At 41.5% G+C, this 15,330-nt stretch overlaps 1 protein-coding gene across 5 annotated transcripts in view; it reads left to right on the forward strand.

Annotated features, from left to right (window-relative positions):
- The window catches only part of relch (RAB11 binding and LisH domain, coiled-coil and HEAT repeat containing), a 93,655-nt gene that overhangs the window by 582 nt on the left and 77,743 nt on the right, over positions 1-15,330 (forward strand). The gene's annotated exons all lie outside the window — the stretch shown is intronic.

Genomic DNA, 15,330 nt, shown 5'->3' on the forward strand with positions numbered 1-15,330 from the left:
AGCAGGGTCGGTGGGAATGGCAGAGTGATAATTGTGGAGTGAAGGCAGAATGAACGTTTCGGGTCCGGTGATCTTCCTTAAAATTAGAAGGGTCACTGGACGCGAAACGCTAATTCTGCTTTCATTCCACAGATGCTGCTAGATTTGCTGTTTTGCGTTTTTCCAGCAGTGTCTCTCTCTTTTTGACAAGTATGGGATTGCATTGTAAGTAGTGGGGGTTGAGTTCGAGAACAATATGCTTTTGCAGGAACGTAATGCATAACTCTTAAATCACGTTAAAATGATTGTGGTGTGCATAATAGCGAAGTACGGATGGATGGAACTGAGGCTCGGACTAGAGGGAAATTTGTACAAACGTACTTGTAATGCCTGTCAGTAACTAAAATCGTTAGAATTATTATTGATATGAATCATTTATGGTATCAATTTCGTTTTCGTCTTGGCCATACAAGAAAAATATTGAATATTCGCAGGAGCAGGTATATTGTGAGTTATAATTCCCTGGGTGTTTATAAGCTATTTGGTTCATGTCTGATAGCAATGTTCGCTGGAAGCATCGTGTTTTGTTTTCTATCAATTTCCTGTTTGCGACAGTCAGTATGACACTCACGCGTATGAATGCCAACCAATGTACCATATACCGTGTGATCACAAGGTAATTTGGGGAAAAGGCTTCTGGACTTGCTGTTTTGCATTAGAGCATCTAATTCCATTTTCAGCTACTATATGCTGTCTGTCTGTAAGTGGTCAGAAATCTGTTTCCTCAGAAATGCTGCTGCCACAAGCTGAACCCCTCTCATTCCTTCACACTCTAAATGACTACCTGTTTGACGTACAGAACTGGATGAAGAGATAATTTGTTCAATTAAATATTAAGAGCATTGCTATCATTAGACTCAGTCCTACCACCATTTTACCAAAGTTTTCCCTTCATGGCAAATATCTGAGACTTAATCAGTCCAATGTTTTACGCTGATGTGACTTCTTATTGCATATCCACATCATCACTAAGATGACCTTCCCACCCTATTAAAAATCCTCAACTGTGTCCCAGGTTTGTCTTATTCACTGTTGAAATGTTCATCACTACTGCACTTGACTTTTACAACCTTTTTTAGATTAGATTAGATTCCCTTCAGGGCGGAAACATGCCCTTTGGCCCAACTAGCCCACACTGACCCTCCAAAGAGTAACCCACCCAGGTTCATTTCTCTCTGACTAATGCACCTAATACTATGGGCAACTTACCATGGCCAATTCACCTGACCTGCACATCTTTGGACTGTGGGAGGAAACCCACACAGACGCAGGGAGAATGTACGAACTCCAAACAGACAGTCGCCCAAAACTGGAATCAAACCTGGGATCCTGGTGCTATAAGGCATCAGTGCTAACCGCTGAGCCACCGTGCCGCCCCAGAAATTGAGCTTCAGTGAGCCTGACATGATTTGAACACTCAACTGTCTGATTTGGAGGCAGACGCGCTACCATTGCGCCACAAGTCCACACTGCTCCAAATGAGTCTCTGTATTATTACCTGTAAACTGTGTTGGCTGTGTTGAAGGAGGAGTGAGGACTGCAGATGCTGGAAATCAGTCGAAAAGTGTGGCAGTGGAAAAACACAGCAGGTCAGGCAGCATTTGAGGAGCAAGAGAATCGATGTTTCAGGCATAAGCCCTTCATCAGGAATGGCATTCCTCGGATGCTGCTTGACCTGTTGTGCTTTTCCAGCGCCACATATTTCGACTCTGGCTGTGTTGAAGCCCCAATCACTTGATACTGTGTTCACTGACCTGCACTGACCCAATAAAGAGAGCCTAGCTTTTAAAATTGTCACCTTTGTTTTCAAATTTTGTTTTCAATACTTTAACTGTCCTTAACGCTCTACTCTCCAATCACAAAACCTGTGAATTATTGTTTTGGGTTCAGCTGTCTGAGCCCTGAGCTTCAGAATTCTCACCACAAACCTCTTCTGCATTTTTAAAACTTAATTTTTTGACTGAGACTTTGGTCATCTGCCTTAATATCTCAGTGCTTTGATTTATGATCGTGTGAAGCATATTATGTTACGTTAAAGGTGCTGTAAGATGATGTTGCAGCAGCTACATGTCGCCCATTCTTAATTTCTTCCTTTACTTATTTGTATTAACAACCTGTTGTCAGCTTTGGTACATATCATGCATTTTAGCAGATGGAAACAAGGTCTGTGTGAAACATTACACCTGCCAAGTTGATTTTGTGATAAAATTAATGTGCTTATTTCTCCATTATTGTGAAAGCTTTTTCTTTTTCTTTCTTTTTCTTAAACATAGTGAATAGAATAGACTGTCTCTGCATGCTTGCTTGAAAATTTCTGATCCATTGAATATTAGCTCCAGTTTCATTTATTTTATTTGATTCTAAGTTACAATTACAGTTGGAAGGTCCGACATTGGTGGTTTTAGGGCAGGATGTTTCTAAAAATCTTTGACTAAGTCACAATTGATAATCTTTAATGACTGCCCTTTTTTTTTCTATTTTACGTATCTTGAAAGATGTTTCAAAAAGCTTGGTTTAATTTCACGGCTTTAATTTTCAATTTTTAAAAATAATTATCCAACCTTTGACTGAAAAGTTCCCAAATCTCATTATAAGCTCACTTTCTTATTGCTTAGTTTATTGCTGATTTTAATCAGTTTACTGAGAAACCTTTTTGAATTCTTATTTAAGCATGAATTATGCCTCCTTTTCTGCTTAGAGATGTAATTGCAGCTGTGAGTGCTGCTAATAACATGCCCTTCATACATAGGTTTGTGCGAAATAGCATTTGTTCTTTACCATGATTTTAAGGTTTCTGCCTCAGCTCAGCACTGACATTCACAAGTTGAAAAGTAATGGATTTGAAAGCTCATGCCAGAAACATGATGACAACATTTGGTTGTCACTGTGGTGCAGTGTTGATGGAGCACTGCACTTTCCCCAAGATGGGCATGTTGTCTTTCAAATAAAATGTTAAATTGTGATGCCTCCTGATGTTGGATGTCAGTGATTGGATATTTCAAAAAGAATTGGGGATTTCTCTTGATGCCTTGGATAACATTTACCCCTCAACCAGCACCACGCAAGAGTAGATTGGCTGAACATTGCTGCTGGTCAGATTTGGTGCACAAATCACCTCACATTGTTAGCAATTTTTTTTAAATGTAAAAGCCTGTAAAATGTCTTGGGAAGTGTAGGATGTGAGAATGTTTTATAAATGTACTTTTTTTCTTGTGTCTCACACAGAGACAAGGTTAGAGTGGCACTGATCAAGGTAGTGAATGAAAACCATGTAGATAATCTCCCTAGACTCAAACTTCAAACAATTTTTAGCACATATTTTTTAAAAATCCAGATGAAGAATGTGTTTTCATTGCAAGCAGTATCGCTGCAAAGCACTTTTTGCTTCACATTGCAGCCGTGCTGCAAACACTGAACCTGGACTTGAATGAAGTGGAGGAGAGTGTTTAAGCCTTCACACTTTATTTATGCTTTGTGATTAGCATACGGGCAAGACAGTCATACTTCACGCTGAATCTCTGGGGTGTGAATGCATCATGCTGCCTATTAAGTAAAAATGTTTTAAATTGGGCAGTTATAGTTTGTTTTTGCCACTTCTGTGGCAAAACCAGAAAGTGCAGAAACATAACAGATGGGGAGAAAAAACAGTTAACATTCTTTTGTCATTGCACCTCAAATGTTAACTCTGTTTCTGTCTCCACAGGTGCTGCCAGACCTGCTGGGTTTCTCCAGCAGTTTCTGGTTTTGATTCAGATCTCCAGCATCCGTAGTATGTTTTATTTTGTTGACCTCTTCTGTGGAGTTATAATAAGCAGCTATATCTTGGAGCACTGTGTTGCTAAAGGTGCAGGTGTGAGTTTCACAAGGAGTATTATAGTAATAGTGATCACAACTCCCTGATCTTAACTGTACTTGTGGAAAGAGATAGGTGCAGACGGTATGGGAACATATTTTAATTAGGGGAGGGGGAACTACAATGCTATTAGGCAGGAACTGGGGCACCTAAATTGGAAACAGATGTTCTCAGGGAAATGCACGACAGAAATGTGGAGGTTGTTTAGGAAGCACTTGCCGATAGTGCTGGGCAGGATTGTCCCACTGAGGCAAGGAAGGGATGGTAGAGTGAAAGAACCTTGGGTAACAAGGGATGTGGAGCATCTAGTCAAGAGGAAGAAAGAAGCTTACTTAAGGTTGAGGAGGCGAGGATCAGACAGTGCTCTAGGGGGTTACAAGGTAGCCAGGAAGGAACTGAAGAATAAACGAGAGTTAGAAGGGGGCATGAAAAAGCTTTAGCAGGTAGGCTTAAGGAAAACCACAAGGCGTTGTACACTTATGTGAGGAACAAGAGGATGGCCAGAGTGAGACTAGGGTCAATCGGGGATAGTGGAGGGAATTTGTGCCTGGAGTTGGAGGTGTTGGAAGAGATCTTTAATGAATATTTTGCTTCCATATTCACTACTGAGGGGGACCTTGAAGTTTCTAATGACAGTGTAAAACAGATTGATATACTAGAACAGGTTGATATAAGGAAGGAGGATGTGGTGAAAATTTTGAAGAACATAAGGATAAATAAATCCCCTGGGCCAGATAAGATATACCCTAGGTTACTACAGGAAGCGAGGAAAGAGATTGCTGTGCCTTTGGTGATAATCTTTGTGTCCTCATGGTCCACTGGAGTAGTGCCAGATGATTGGAGGATGGCAAATGTTATTCCTTTGTTGAAGAAAAGGGATAGGGACAATCCTAGAAATTACAGACCAGTCAGTCTTATGTCAGTTCTGAGCAAAGTATTAGAGAGGATTCTGAATTTATGATTACGTGGAAAACCGCAGTTTGATTAGAGATCATCAGCATGGCTTTGTAGATCATTCCTCACAAATCTTCCTGAATTATTTGAGGATGTGACAAAACACGATGAAGGTAGAGCAGTAGATGTGATATACATGGATTTTAGTAAAGTGTTTGATAAGGTTCCCCATGGTAGGCTCATTCAGAAAGTAAGGATACAGGGAAATCTGGCTGTCTGGATACAGAATTGGCTGGCCCATAGAAGACAGAGGTAGATGGCTCAGCAACCAGTGGTGGTCCGCAGGGATCAGTTCTGGGACCTCTGCTCTTTCTGATTTTTTTCTAAATGACTTGGATGAGGAAGTGGAAGGGTGGGTTAGTACGCTTGCTGATGACACACAGATTGAGTTGGGGATAGTGAGAAGGCCTGTTGTAGGTTGCAACGGGACATTGACAGGATGCAGAGCTGGGCTGAGCAGTGGCAGATGGAGTTTAACCTGGAAAAGTGTGAAACTATTCACTTTGGAAGGTCAAATTTGAATGTTGAATACAGGGTTAAAGGCAGGATTTTTGACAGTGTGGAGGAACAGAGGGATATTGTGGTCTCTGTCCATAGATCTCTCAAAGTTGCCACCCAAGTTGAGAGGCTTTCATTAGCAGGGGAATTGAGTTTGAGCTGCAAGTAGGATAAAAAGCTGGCCCAACATTGAGGGCTGTACTGTTATACATTGTAGAATCCTACAATTTTACAATACAGTCCATCATATTGTACTGGCTCCCAAAAGAGCTAACCAGCTAATCCCATTCTTCAACTCTATCTCCATAGCCCTTTAAATTCATCATTTTCAAATATATATCCAGCTCTTTTGTTTTAAATCACTTGTGGAATCCACTCTCCCGGGCAGCACATTGCAAATCCTAATAATGAGTAAAAAGCTTCTCCTCATCTCACTCCTAACTCTCTTGCACGCAGTCTTGAAAGGTGGTCCCTAAACACCGATATATCAACTAATAGAAACAGAAAATCCTTCTTTACTGCATCAAAATTGTTTACCTTTTGACACCTCAATAAGGTCACCACTTGATCCTCTCTGCTTCAAGGAAAATGAGTCCAATTTAAGCAAAATCTTTCCCTGTATCTAAAATCCCTCGATCTTTGGAATTATTCTAGTAAATCTGCTTTGCACTCTCTCCAGTGCTTTATGTAGAGTCCTAGAACTGTACAGCATGGAAACAGACCTTTCAGTCCAACTTGTCCATGCCGACCAGATAGCCTAAATTAATCTAGTCCCGTTTGCCAGCATTTGGTCCATGTCCCTCAAAATCCTTTCTATTCTTATATCCATCCAGGTGCCTGTTTAAATATCGTAATTGTAGCAGCTTTCACCACTTCTGGCAGCTCATTCCATACACTCACCATCCTCTGCATGAAAAAAATTACCTTAGGTTCCTTTTAAATCTTTCCCCTCTCCCCTTAAACCTATGCCCTCTAGCTTTGGACCCCGCTACCCTGTGGAAGAGCACCATGGCCATTTACCTACTATGCCCCTCTGTAAGGTCGCCCCCTCAACATCAGATGCTCCAGGGAAAATAGCCCCAGCCTATTCAGTCTCTCCCTTTAGCTCAAACCTTCCAACCTTGGCAACGTCTTTGTAAGTCTTTTCTGAACCCTTTCAAGTTTCACAACATCCTTCCTACAGCAGGGAGACCAGGATTGAACGCAGTATTCAAAAGTGGCCTAACCAATATCGTGTACACCTGCAATGCCATCTTCCAACTCTGATATTCTGTGTACTCACAAATGAAGGTAAGCATACTAAATGCCAACTTCACTGTCCTATCTACCTGCAACTCCTACTTTCAAGAACTTTGATTAAATAAGATGCTCAATTCGGAACACACAACTCAATATCAACTCTCGTCTCTCAGATTGCCTCGATTCACTGCAATGTGTCTACTGATGTAACAGGTTCACAGCGGATGCCATTTCCCTAGCCCTGCACTCATCCCTGGAACATCCAGATAACCAGGACTACAGCTCCACATTGAACACCATAATCCCCTCCAGACTGATCTCAAAACTGAGACCTAGGTCTCAGCTCCACCCTCTGCAACTAGATCCTCAGCTTCCTGACCCATAGACCACAATCAGTGAAGGTAGATAACTGCACCACTTCCATGATAACACTCAACACAGGAGACCTGCAAAGACGTGTTCTCAGCCGTCTACTTTACTCCCTGTACGTTGAATGATTGCCATCTGCAAGTTTGCTGATGACCCCACCATGGTAGGACGGATATCACACAGCGATGAGTCAGAATGCAGAAAGGAAATAGACGGCTTGGTGACATGGTGCAGTGATGGCAACCCCTCTCTCAATGTCAACAAAACTAAAGAATTGGTCATTTTCTACAGAAAGGAAAGAGGAGAACATCAATGAAGTGGAGTTTGAGAGAGTTGAGAGCATCCAGTTCCTAGGAGTTAAGGAAATGACAACCTGTCCTGGCCTTCCCACATAGAAGCAATGATCAAGAAGGCACAACAACACCTTTTTTTTTCCTCAAGTGGCTCAGGAAATTTGGTATTTCCATAAAGACCCTCGCCAACGTTTACTGATGCACCATAGAAAGCATTCTATCTGGGTGCATTATGGCCTGAAATGGCAACTGTTCTGCCCTGGACCGTAAGAAACTACCAAAAGTTATGTGCATGGCCCAGACTATCAGGGAAGGCAACCTCCCATCCATGGAGAGGTTGCTGCAGAAAGGCTGCCAACATCATCAAAGACCCCATCCCACCCCTGTAATGCTCTCTTACAACCACTTCCATCTGGCAGAAGATATAGAAGCTTGAACACACGCACCAACAAATTCAAGAACCGCTTCTTCCCTGCCATTATTAGACTGCTAAACGGACTCTCCAACTTCAAATAATGTTGATCTTATTAATGTTGTTCTTGTCTGAAGCATATCCTGTGTGGTGTAACTTGTATGCCTCACTGTCCAGTTTTTTTTCACCCAATTTTCTGTATGTCCTTGTTTATTATGATCTGCCTGTACTGCTCGCACACAAAGCTTTTCATTGAACATGGGTACATGTGACCGTAAATCAAATCAAATCAGTACATGGTAAAAACAATGACTGCAGATGCTGAAAACCAAATACTAGATTAGTGGTGCTGGAAGAGCACAGCAGTTCAGGCAGCATCCTCGTTGGATGCTGCCTGAACTGCTGTGCTCTTCCAGCACCACTAATCTAGTATCAAATCAGTACATGGTCTGTCCATAAAATGGGAAAAGATAAAATGAAAGTCAATATTTGGTCGGAATCTCCAAATGCTGTACTCTTCCCAAAACAATTAAACAGCAGTTTCAAATGGAGATCTCTATCAGTGCAAGACCGTAACTTTCTGTTGCAGATCTGCCTTCCAAAGAACTCTTGATTTATGTGAAAAAGGTTGCTTTGCTAATGAGCTATTCATTGCCCCAATGATGTGACTGAGGCTCAGTATTCTTGCTGAGTTTCCCATGCTAGTGTATTCTTTTAAATATTCCACAAAATACATTTGGAGAAATTTGATGTTGTTTTCACCTGAAGCCAACCAAGTCTTTGAGATGTGTACCCATTTCTTTCCATTCTTGATGGCTATCCAGAATAGGTCTGAATCAAATCTCCAGATTTTTCATGCAGTTAAAGATAAATATTACTTTTCTTTAGTGGAAGGCTTTATCATTCTGCTGTACAAATGGACAGCAATCTTATTTAGCTGCATATATTTATTCCAATCAATTGAATCATGTTGTTGGGTCTGTCCCTCGTGGGAGATGGGAGTGTGAGAACCCATCGAGAGAGCTGAGAACCACTGGAATGTCCTGGAGCTGTGCGAGGGGCAACGAGTGTACGAGGGCTGTCCGATTAGCAAGGCGAGTAGTGGGGCTGCCTGAGGGGCAACACAAGTACCATGGCTGCCCATGGGACAAGGCAAGTACTGGGGTGGTACAACTTGGCTTGTTGCAGCTGAGTGCCAGTGAGGACCAGACTGGAAGCTTGGAGCAGAGCAGGACAGTTGTTGGCTGGTGCTGGTGATCAGACCACGTGCTGAACTGCTGCTATCTGAAATTCTTTACTTGACTATAATGTAAATCCTTTAATTCAGCTATAAATATCTTATTTCTAAGTTATTTTATAGATACTGGTTGTAATGCTACGACTTTTCCTTTTAATCCTCTTTTGTATCCAACATTTGTACCTAGGTATTTTTAAAGGCAGCCATTGTAAAAATGTTTCACTGTGCTCCTGTACTGGAGTACATGTGGCAATAAAAGATATTCTAATCTACTCTATTATAGTACTTTTATTTCTTCTACTGTCTTTTTAAACTTTCCTGTAATGGCAGCGATACACGTTGGGTTGTTGTTCAGTCGACAGTGGCAACACCTGTGGCATGTTGTCTATGGTTCATTAGTTTGCATCCTGATTCTAAGCTTGAGCAATCAGCATAAATGTCGTTGTTTCCATCAACAGCAGCTAGATTGTGAAGAGGGGCAAAGGCTGTTGGATTGGAACAAAAACTCAACCAACTCACCAATGGAAGGAAAGAAAAAAATTGGTGGTGAAGTGAACAGTGAAAAACAAGTGGAACTTGATCATATGGACTGGTGGGCTTAGGCGTGGCAGATGGAGTTAATTTAAAGAAATGTGAGGTGTTGCATTTTGGAAAGGCAAACCAGGGCAAGATTAATGGACTTAATGGTAAGATCCTGGGGAGTGGTTCCGAACAAAGACACCTGGGCATGCAAGTGCATAGTTCCTTGAAAGTGGAGTTGTAGGTAGACAGGGTGGTGACAAAGGTGTTTGGCATGCTTGCCTTCATTGGTCAATGCATTGAGTCTAGGAGTTGGAAAGTCGTGTTGCGGCTGTACAGGACATTGATTTGGCCACCTTTAGGATATTAAATTCAATTCTGGTCTCCCTGCAATAGAAAATATGTAGTTCAACTTGAAAGGGTTCAGAAAAGATTTACAAGCATGTTGCTTGGGTTGGAGGGTTTGAGCTATAGGGAGAGGCTGAATAAGTTGGGGCTGTTTTCCCTGGAATGTCGCAGGCTGAAGGGTGACCTTGTAGAGGTTTATAAAATCATGAGTGTGAATAGGCCAAGGTCTTTTTCCCCAGGGTATGAGAGTCCAAAACTAGAGGATATAGTTTTAAGGTAAGATCTGACCCTGAATTGTTCAATTTATTAGTTTGATTTATGATTAGTTTGTAGTCACGTCTAGATCAGACTGGATAAAGTTGGTACACCTACTTTCCTAAGGGGCATTAACAAAATGTGATGGCTTTTTACAACAACGTTACTAATCCTGACTTTACATTCCAGGTTTATTAGGTGAATTCACATTCTATCAGCTGTCACGGGGGGATTTAAACCCCTGTCTGTGAGCATGAGTGTACCTCTGGATCAACAATCCAGGAATATTACCATGACACCACTATCTCTCCTTACTGCTCAAATTTCTACTAGTTTGATCTCCAATGATAGTATTTTCCATAATGTACATACACTTTATTAACTGCAAAGGTCATCATAACTATGCTGTCCTTCCACATGTATGGCAATAAATTGGCACCTATTGACTTGAGTCAATAGCATCTGAGGACCAGGAGAATCGACGTTTTGGGCAAAAGCCATTCATCAGGAAGGGCTTTTGTCAGAAACATCGATTCTCCTTCTCCTTGGATGCTGTTTGACCTGCTGTGCTTTTTCAGCACCAAACACACACTCTTGATTCTGATCTCCAGCATCTGTAGTCCTCGCTTTCACCTATTGGCTTGAGTCATTTTTCTGATTCTGACCTATCTTACATAGCATTTAAAATTGTGCCACTTTAATATTTTCTCAAATGTGAAGTTGAAAGAAGTCTGACAGTGGAGTTTTCACTTAGGTAGTATATGGGAATTACAATGACTTGCCCTTTATGGGAAAGAACTGTTGCATTCCTCAATCCCAAGGGATCTCCCTACTACAGAATTTTCATACTTAAACAAGAACCAAATTAAACAAAACACTGAAAGCCTTTTGCAACATCAAAGCATTTAAGGTCACTGGAAGCCGTGAAGAGTTCTCATCTTTTTACATGTTGAAAATCGCACAACACCAGGTTATAGCCCACCAGGTTTATTTGAAAATACAAGCTTTAGGAGCGCTGTTCCTTCAGGTAGCTAGCTTGTATTTTCAAATGAACCTGTTGGATTATAACCTGGTGTTGTGTGATTTTCAACTTTGTCCACCCCAAATAGGCTGCCAGAGGAAGTGGTGGAAGCCAGTACATTTGCAACATTTAAAAGTCATCTGGATGGGTATATGAATAGAAAGGGTTTGGAGGGATATGGGCCAGGTGCTGGCAGGTGGGACTAGATTGGATTGGCACATCTGGTCAGCATGGACAGGTTGGACCGCAGGATCTGTTTCTGTGCTGTATATCTCTACGACTATGACTCTAGTCCAACACCAGCACCTCCACATCTTTTTACATTGGCTTCCTTTGGCAAACGTGGGCTTCAATCAACTACGAAAAAGTGAGGACTGCAGATGCTGGAAAGTCAGAGTCGGAAAATGTGGAGCTGGAAAAGCACAGCAGGTCTGGCAGCATCCAAGGAGCAGGAGAATTAACGTTTCGGGCAGAAGCCCTCCAGAATGTCAACACTCCTGCTCCTCGGATGCTGCCTGACCTCCTGTGCTTTTCCAGCATTACACTTTTCGACTCTGACTCTCCAACATCTGTAGTCCTCACTTTCTCCCTCCCGCTTCACCTTGGGAGGCATAGTTTGAATGGAATGGTTCCTATTTTACTTTACAGAATCTGTATTCTTTGCATGTGCCATTTGTAGTGTTGTATCTGTTTTACCTTTCTTAGTCAGATAATGTTGCTTTGGCAACATGAAGGATGCTGGGAAGCTAATGGTAGGTACTCTGCAGTCGCTTCCAACTGTAGTGCCTCAGAATTTGACAGATGTCACACTTGACTCTTGAATTATCATGCTTGCATAATAAAGTTTAAATATCATGAGTGATGAAGCAAAAATTCACATCAATTATTCTCTGCGCTCTGCATCCATTTCTCCCATACAAATGGTATTACAGAGGCTGGGTACTGTGAGGTATTGTATCATAGGTATCTTTACCAGCTCATTTTTTTTACTGAACCTGAGTTCCCATTCACTCACTCATTCAGAACTCCTTGTATTTACTATAATGCGTTTTCATTCATTCATCCCTTTTTAAAAAATCCTTTCAACCCATTAGTGCTTCTTCAATCCTTATCATCCCCACACTCTAATCTTGTTTAGGCCTATTTCTACATCAAAAGCTACCTCTGAGTAAGTGTCAATATAGTAACGTATTCAAAACAATACCCTCCCAATATAGTGTCTACATGACTCAACCAAAACTTTGGAAACATTATTATTATTATATTAATCAGCCTTTATCAACCGTCACTCAGGACCTGAATAGATTACAGAACATCAGTTTCCCCAACTACTATATATTAAACAGGGCTGCTATCCCCTTTGCCATCAAAACAGCACTTCTGTGAAACTGCATGAATAAAGGGGCACTGTCAAAATGGCAAATAGTAAATAAAATCTCTCGACCCAGCTGCGGTAATCAGTTTAAAATCCTTAATAAAAGAATAAAGTATATGTATAATTTCTAACTTATTTAGATATACGGGCCTACACTTTCACTAACAGTTACTAGCATTTATGAATTTTAAAGATAAAAGGATGAATACCTTTTAGTTATGCAAGCAGACTGAACACTCTTAGCAGCCAGCACTTAACAAATGTTTAAATGTTCTCTTGCTTCCAAACTTCTGTGTACAATAGATAAAGCTATGTAACCCTATAATAGTAGAATGTTAATGTGTGTAGGAATGGTGTACAAAGAGGCTACTGTAAGAATTGTACTTTGGGATTCCATTGTCACCTCGAACTATACTACTGCAGTTGCTGAATAGAGGCTATTTTCACCACTCAGTGATTTTGGTTGTTAATTGAATACAATCCCACTCTACTTTAGCTCCTGAAATCAAACGTTGTGTAAGTAGTTAGCCTGGGCTAATCCTGTGCACCTTCTTGAGGTGAGGTAACAAGTGGCATTGGTAGAAGTTGGAAAATTGATATCTATCTTGCTACTTTAGCCAGAATTGGTGAGTATAGACATAAGGAAAGGAAATGTGGACAAAAATGAGAGAAGTATAAAAATGACTAATGTTGTGAGGAGCGAATTTTTACAAAAGTATATTTGTGTTTTTTTTTTACTCCGTTTTAGTTTTTGTGATGTGCAGGTACCGGCATTGGACTGGGGTGGGCAACATTTAAAAATCTCAACACCAGGGTTATAGTCCAGCAGGTCTATTCAAAAGTACAAGCTTTTAGAGCACTGCTTCTTCGTCAGATAGCTAGTGGGGCAGAACCATAGTAAAAGATCAAAGTGTCGTTCAATTGATGCAAAGTATTGAACAAACCACGATTGCTATTAAGTCTTTAATTGCTGGTTTCGATTCATTAATATGTAAATTCCAGAACTTCTTTCAAGTCATATTCCTAAGATAACTGAAGACTTTATATTTACAAAAAAGTGACATCTCAACTCAGACAATGCATTAAAGGTGTAGGGTTAGAGTTTGTCTGTATTCCAACCTTGAGCTAGACCGGTTCTGTTTCCAAAGTAGGAATTTGTAAAATGTCACATGAACTGACTGCTGACAGATTGTGTGCTTTTTGAACAAAATAGAAGTGTCTGTACATACACAAATGTCTATGGGGTGAATTTATATGTGTGCGTGTGTGTACGGGAGAGTTGAGAGTGTGAGCGTGAGCGTGACTGAGTATATGCCTGTGAGAGGGTGTGTGTGTCTGAGAGAGAGAGTGTATGAGAGAGGTCTGCATGAGTGTGTGTATATAGTGTGGTGGGGTCACCTGTAGTGTAACATGAGCCCAAAATCCCAGTTGAGGACATCCTCATGGGTACCAAACTTTTCTAACAGCGTCTGCTCTCCAACTCTGCATTGATGCGTATCCCAAAGTCTGCTTTGGAGGATGGTCACCTGAAGATCCAAGGCCAAATGTCCTTGACTGCTGCTATGTTCCCCGACTGAGAGGGAACATCGCTGTCTGACAATTTTTGCACTGTGTCCATGCATCCATGCCAACACTGACATGTCATGCAGTGGTCGCCATGACAGGGTTGTATGGTGTTGTGGTCTATGTTGTCATGGTGACCACTGCAAGTCATGTTAGTATCAACACGGATACTACCATTACATGTAGGGACACCACCCACCGCGTGTGCCGCAGGTACTCATGTGACTCGGCTAAATGGCTATCTCATAGCTGCAGGCAAGGATGCCCGAGGCATGGTACATCGGCGAGGCCAAGCAGACGCTACGACAACTGATGAATGGACACCGTGCAAACATCACCAGACAGGGACGTTTCCTGTCCGTCGGCGAACGCATCAGCAGTTAAGGACATTCGGGTGACCATCCTCCAAGGCAGACTTCGGGATACGCAACAATACAGAGTTGGCTAACAGAGGCTGGTAGACAAGTTCGGTACCCATGAGGATGGCCTCAACTGGGATCTTGGGTTTGCGTCACACTACAGGTGACCTACATATATATATTCTACATATACGCGCAGACTCTCTCTCTCATACACATGCTCTCCCTCAGATACATGCGCGCACACACTCACGTGCACACCCTCTCTCAGGCATATACCCATGCACGCGCACACATTCCCTCTCTCATACACTCACACAGGTGCATGCACTCTCTCTTCCCCCTCTCACGGATGCACATCTATTTGCATTTACAGATTTATATTTGCAGGTACATTCTATTTTGTTCAAAAGCACACAATCTGTCATCAGTCAGTCCATGTGACATTTTATAAATTCTATTTTGGGAATAGAATGTGTCTGACTCAAGTTTGGAATGCAGGCAGACTCTAACCTCGCACCTTTAATACGTTGTCTGAGTTGAGATGTCACTTTTTTTACATAAAGCCTTAAGTTATCTTAAGAATGTGACTGAAAGAAGTTCTGGGACTTGCATATTTATGAATCAAAACCTGTAACCTATTCTAAGCAATTGAAGACTTAACAATGATCTAGGTTTGTTCAGTACATTGTATTAGTTGTAGCAAGCTTGGAATAAATAGACTATTTGGGTTGCCAGAGGACATCGTGGAGGCTAATACAATTGCAACATTTAAAAGTCATCCGGATGGGTACGTGAATAGGAAGGGTTTAGAGGGATATGGGCTGGGAGCTAGCAGGTGGGACTAGATTGGGTTGGGATATTTGGTTGGCATGGACGAGTTGGACCGAAGGGTCTGTTTCTGTGTTGTACATCTGTGACTCTATGACTATAACACTTTGATCTTTTACTATAAACTTTATGTCCTATGATCCTGCCCCACTAGCTACCTCATGA

Source organism: Chiloscyllium punctatum, chromosome 41, assembly GCF_047496795.1.
Source record: "Chiloscyllium punctatum isolate Juve2018m chromosome 41, sChiPun1.3, whole genome shotgun sequence".
Taxonomy (NCBI): Eukaryota; Metazoa; Chordata; class Chondrichthyes; order Orectolobiformes; family Hemiscylliidae; genus Chiloscyllium; species Chiloscyllium punctatum.